The sequence below is a fragment of the Cryptomeria japonica genome, chromosome 2 (genome assembly GCF_030272615.1).
Source record: "Cryptomeria japonica chromosome 2, Sugi_1.0, whole genome shotgun sequence".
In the NCBI taxonomy this organism is placed as follows: domain Eukaryota; kingdom Viridiplantae; phylum Streptophyta; class Pinopsida; order Cupressales; family Cupressaceae; genus Cryptomeria; species Cryptomeria japonica.
The window spans coordinates 27304685-27311298 of NC_081406.1; the positions used below are offsets into that span (position 1 = coordinate 27304685).

The 6614-nt window shown below is 32.3% G+C and overlaps 1 long non-coding RNA gene across 1 annotated transcript; it reads right to left on the reverse strand.

Annotated features, from left to right (window-relative positions):
* Window positions 1-1293: 1293 nt before the first annotated feature.
* Window positions 1294-3566, reverse strand: LOC131048523 (uncharacterized). The gene is made up of 3 exons (XR_009106455.2): window positions 3348-3566; window positions 3119-3182; window positions 1294-1760 (listed from the first exon to the last, which is right to left on the reverse strand). It is a non-coding gene; the product is annotated as an uncharacterized LOC131048523 (long non-coding RNA).
* Window positions 3567-6614: the final 3048 nt, after the last annotated feature.

Below are 6614 nucleotides of genomic sequence, written 5' to 3' on the forward strand. Positions count from 1 at the left end.
GAAATTTTGACCATTGAAAAGACCAATTTTGAATTTTTAGAGGGACCTTGAAATTTATTGAAATTGTAGAGAAGGATAAATGCCAAAGCAAAAGAGGGGGTCCTTCTTTTGTTGAAACCAAAATGAGGCATGACACAACAATTCACAAATTATAATCTTGGGACAAACTAGACAATTTACATCCAAAATTATTTATTGCATGTTGACTTAAACATGAGATATTCAAGTCTTAGTTCTAGGGTATTGTATATATGGACAAAGCCCCAATTCATTTCAACCCATCCAAGATTAATCAATATCTTATCTAATTATTTTGTTAGATATCACTTTGAGAGCGTTGCATCAACATTTAAAATTAAAAGAGTGGCATGGGCATTTGCTTTTTTGTGTAGCACATTTTCTAATTTGTTCAAAGTATTAAATTGATCTAATTACTTGACATAGGTGAAAGGTGGGAAGCTAGTCACCTTTGTCTCTTAACACTTCAAGTTCTCTCATACATAAGCATCGTCATTTTCATATAGTAGATGTGAATAAAATTCTAAATGTCAAGAGTGCAAAGATCAAGGCCACATCAAAAATTCTAGACATAGCACATATCATTTGTCAATCAATGGGAGTTTTATTAACTCAAATATAATAACAAAAATTAGAGTTATATCACACAACACAATTTACAATAAGATATTTTTTTAATCACATCCAAAACTAACTACTTTAATATATGTAGTGCTTCAAAACTTGACTATTTATTCTAAAATGAATTGATTATCGAACTTCCACTTATTTATTCTCAATAACTAAAAATCTATTTTTATTCTATTCTAATTATTAATAATATTGTATAATTTCAATATAAAGAATATTTTATGAACAACTACAAAGACGACAAGAATAGTATTTACATGTCACATTATAAAAAATAAATGTCATAATAATAGGCCCCTCGTTTGGACATGGTTTACTAAAGTGATAACACCTCAAATATTTTTAAAATATTAATATAATTCAACTTGTAATTATTAGCATTAAATTCATTCCTGATAAAAAAAGTGATTGTTTCTTGTGACAATGATAATCATTAGCTAATGAATATAAATGAAGAGGCCGGTTTATTAACATCAAAACTAGGACCCAGTTGCATTTTTCACTTTCAGGTTTTACATCTCATCAAAATAAGATATGATCTCAATGCTAAACATAATCATAATTCCTTTTGGATTTGTTTAGAGCTAAATGTAAAGTAGAATGCCATTTTACATTAAGTCAAAGGAAACATTATAAGAATATGAATGAATAGACAACTCCCATTTTTTTTTATTTGTTTTTTTTTTTTTTCATACCATCACTATAATCATATGTGGATGGTTTCTGCAATGCATTGATTGACATATTTAGCCCAAATGGCCATGTATTTATGACATGGGTTTAATGAGTAGAAATCAATCTGAAGGCTTAAAATGACTTGCACAAAATACTGATAAACATAGAACATAAAAATATGAAGTTATCTGCTAAATGAATGGCTGCAACTACAAAGCTCACTTTGATGTTGCGACTCTTTAGCTATATAAAGATGGGTGAAGCAATTAGATACAAAACACTCATAAGTTAAAAAAAGCATATGCTTAACCCCTATCTGCTGCAGTCTGCTGAAATATGCAGAAACAGTTTCACAGTTCACTGCCAATCTTCAATATTTGTCTAGGAGCCAATCCATGTACAGCACCTTGAAGGCTTCCTCTGTAATCTTCACTAACCTGCACTCAATGAACATATAATCATACCACAAAAACATCATTTCAGATGATTGATGGTTGAAATCATATTTATTTATAGAAACTAATGCACATATTTATCAAAAGAAAAAACAAAAGAATTAAAAATAGTGTAGAAAGAATGGGGAGCTCCCTTCAGTCCAATCCAGGGACGGAGGAATCAGCAGAGTCGGCTCCCTCATCAAGCATGAGGCTAGAGTATCATAAAACTTATGCATGCAATAGTCTAGTCAGATGCTTGAACTGGCAGCTGCACCCACTTCTCTGCACCCATGATTGAACTGAATGGAGCTCTCCATTAATCTACTACCTCAATACATCAAAACATCTAATACAAATTATTTTACTCTTTGAGTTCTTTATCATTCTGATGATGGATCACAGAGTGTGATGCAAAACATTTCATGTAAAAATACAAACACAATCAAATCTAGAAACAGCAACAAGAAACATAATAAATTGTGAAAAACTTATATCATCAAACAAACTACTCATGCAACTGGGTATATAATTTTCACAAAAGAAACTAGGCATGCAATAGATTTCACTAAAATTCCTAACACCAACTAGTCATGCAACTGGGTATACAGAAAAAATCCCAACACAAACTACTGGTCCAATAGATTTCAGTCAAATTTCTACTACTAAACAGGCCATGCAAATGGGTGCTTGGGTTACAAACTTTAGATATAGCATGAAGCCAAGAAATGGGCTAAATCTGTCTAAAGGGCCGAAAGCCCGAGGTTAAAATGTACTGAGGTTTTGTGGGACCTTGTTAACAAACTATTCTAATGACTCTTTTAGCTCTCTTATATCAGACGATGGATCACATCCAAAACTTTGATAGAAAACTTGAACACAATCGAATCCAAAGGCAAACAAACTACTCTATCATCCATGTGCACTAAATTTCTAAAATTCCAAGCTGTATTGAAACTGCCATCCTAAGCCATGGTGAAAACATAATAACATGTATATGAGTACTGCACAAGCAAGATGGTCTGCAGCTATTTATTCAACCCACTGATCCACATTGCCTTGTATGCATGAAGGATTTGTGTAAAGTAGGACCCGTGATCATCTCTTATCTTATTCTCACCATTTCACACACAACATGTCAATGTCTGAGAAATCTCTCTCACAACTATGCAATAATAATAGCTTGTAACTTGATTGCTTAAGCAATGCATCATTTCCTTTTTTAAAAACTGCATTACCATTGGAAAAGACAAAAATGGAGAGATCTTTGCAAGCAGAAGCATATCTTATTAGAAAAGTTACAAAAGAGGCTACAAATAGGAAAGATTAGAGGCATAGCCAATCACTGCAAAAAGTAGGACCTGATGTCATCGTCATATCTGCCAGAAGATCATTCACCCATTAAAAAACCCATCTGAATGCAACCTGCAACTCAAATAAATATGCACATAATTATGCCTAAGCTCTGTCTATTGGGCCATCCTTATAAATCTAAAATCCTTGATGAAATAAACAGATAATATCCAACCACTGCATTGTACGATCCACGTGATAGGGTTTTGGAATGTAAATGAAATGAAATGAAACTACCTAGATTCTTCCTTCCATCATCCTCGATGCCTGCTGTAAATGAGTTACTGTCATGAATGTCAGACTCTCCTGGGATTCCTTCTTCACTAAACTATAATTATATTCTCAGACTTGCAAGTTTCAACTAGGTGGCTCTTTCTTTGTTTTTCCAAATCGAATATTTTGAAGTATGAATATGTTTAACAATATAAAAAAGGTACAAATCATCAACATGGTGTAACTGATAGCTTTGTAAAATGAAAACAAGTATTTTCTCCCTATACTATCATCACTATGCCATCATGATATTATCAAAGTATTTATCGATAACTTTCAGTATAACAACTAGAAAGCTATTTTATATATAGTTTATTTATATGGTAGAAAGTCTACAGGACAAACCATTTGAATATAGATCAAACACACTCATCTCCTATTTAGTATACCATCTGTATTGGAATCCAACTCATTCATTACATTTTTTATTTTGATAGGGGTCACAATTCTTAGTTTATGTTTAATAATGATAACTAAGAGAAATAATGAATAATTGATGTTTAATAATGATAACCATGTAATCTTAGTTTCTATAAAATCAAATTTCATGATGTTTATTCTTAAAATTTTATAATTTTATAAATTAAAGTATATTAATTATTTTGATTCAAAGTAAAGTTAAAAAGTTTTTAATTTTTAATACATAGAAATAATTTCATTTCTTATTTTTATGTTATATTTTATTGTTTTAAAACTTTAAAAATATTCAAATAAAAATAAAATTTATATTAGTCAAATATTTAATAATTATTTATTTTCATATATTTTTTAATGTTTTTATTTTAAAAGTTTATTATTATTTAAAATATTCACTAAAAATTAAAAAAATATTTAAAAACAATTTAAATGATTAATTTTTATTAGTCCATCTACTAATGATATAAAAATATATCTGTTGATAAATTTTAATTATGATATAATAAGTATGAATTGTTTTTAAAAAAATCTTGTGTTTTGTTAATTATTTAATTTTTCATTAATAAATACTATTTCCACATCACAGTACCACAACTTAACTGTCACACTATGTTATTATGAAGAATTTAACTTTAAAATATTATTTTTGTTTCTTTCAAAAAAAATTATGTTTTTTACTAAGCGGCATTATAAGTAATATGAACTTGATTATAATCATTATTCTTCTCACCATCACACTATGTCATTATGAAGAATTTAACTTCAAAATATTATTTATGTTTGTATTTCAACATTTTTTATGTTTTCTTCTAAGCAACATTATAAATAATATGAACTTGATTATAATCACTATTCTCTCCTTTTCTAAGTGTAACAAGAAACTCTTAAAATAAAACTCAAGAAAAATATTGAAAAATTGAACATTTTTTTGTATATGGGTAAGTGCACCAAGATGGTAAATAGAAAAGTGGCCACATGCAAAAAAAAATGAAAATAACCTGTGTGTGTTCTATGAAATTCAAAAACGTGCTAGGCTTGGTAACACCAATCCTAGCCAAAAATTAAAAAAAATATAAAAAATGGGTTTTGAGGAACATTATATTTAATAATAAAAAAACAAGTTCCTCAAAACCCGAACAATTTCTTATAACCTATACTGGTTATGCAAAACTAGAATTTTTGGCCTTAGTTTTGCATTACCCGTATGGGTTATATAGAACTAAGAACCAAAGAGGAAGTGGGGGAGAGAGAGAGAGAGAGAGAGAGAGAGAGAGAGTGGGGGGAGAGAGAGAGAGAGAGAGAGAGAGAGAGAGAGAGTAGGATAAGGAGAGGGGGAGGGGGAGAGAGTTAGAGACAGGGAGAGAAAGGGATAGGAAGAGACGGAGAGAGATAGGGAAAGAAAGAGAAGGGAGAGAGGGTGAGAATAGGAATGAGAGAGAGAGAGAGAGAGTAGGGGGTAGGAAGAGGGGGATAGAATAGGATAAGGAGAGGGAGAGGGAGAGAGAGTGTTAGAGATAGAGAGAGAGAAGGGGATAGGAAGAGAGTGAGAGAGATAGGGAAAGAAAGAGAAGGGAGAGAGGGTGAGAATAGGATTGAGAGAAAGAGAAGGGGATAGGAAGAGAGGGAGAGAATAGGATAAGGAGAGGGGGTGAGAGAGACAGTTAGAGAGAGAGTAGGGGGAGAGGGGGTAAGATAGAGAATAGGGGATAAGAAGAGAGGAAGAGAATAGGATAAGGAGAGAGGGAGAGAGAGAGAGAGAGAGAGAGAGAGAGAGGATAAGATAATGAGAGGGGGGAGAGGGAGAGGTAGGGGGAGAGAAAGAGAGAGAAGGGGGAGAGGAAGATAATAGGATAGGATAAAGAGAAAGGGAGGGAGAGAGAGAGAGATGGAGAGAGAGAGAGAGAGGGGGGATGGGGAGAGAGAGAAGGAGGAGAGGGTGAGAAACATGAGGTAGAGAGAGAACGAGAAGGAGAAGAGGGTGAGAGACTCGGCAGAGAGAGAAGTGTGAGGGGGGGAGAGATGAGATAGAACTCAAGGAGGATAATTAAGGCTCAGAATAGATAGAGACGGTGATGGGGGAAGGAAGACAAGAGAGAGGAAAAAAAGAGAGACATGCATGTATACAAACATATATACATATATCTATATAAATATATAACTATAGATTTGCATATATACATACATAAACACATATTATATATGTATGTCTATACATATGTGTAGTAAATACTAAGTTTACAAGCATACATTTTGATGTCTTCATAACTCGTACGGGTTTTGTAAAACTCAAAATGATGTTTTTCATAACTCGTACTAGTTTTGTGAAACTCAAAAATTATGGTTTTTCATAACCCGTACGAGTTTTGTGAAACTCAAAATTATGTTTTTCATAATCCGTATTGGTTTTGTGAAACTCAAAATGATGGTTTTTCATAACCTATATTGGTTTTGTTAAACTCAAGATGATGGTTTTTCATAACATGTACGAGTTTTGTGAAACTCAAAATGATGGTTTTAGTTCTACATAACCTGTATGGGTTATGTAGTACTATGAATGGTACTTTTTTGTTATTCAAAACCCAAGCGGGTTATCTTGCACATCAGAACCCGTGCGGGTTTTTGCTTGGTAAGAGGGTTGGAAAATGACCCTAAGGCTAGCAAGCCCATTTACCCTCCATTTTTGTCCCTTTACACGTTTTTTCATCTTCCAACATGATTTATCCACTTCATCATCAAGTTTACAAATGATCAAGTGGGTATCTCTAAAATTACCACCATAATCTCACACGTCTTCTCGGCTTTCTGACCATATAT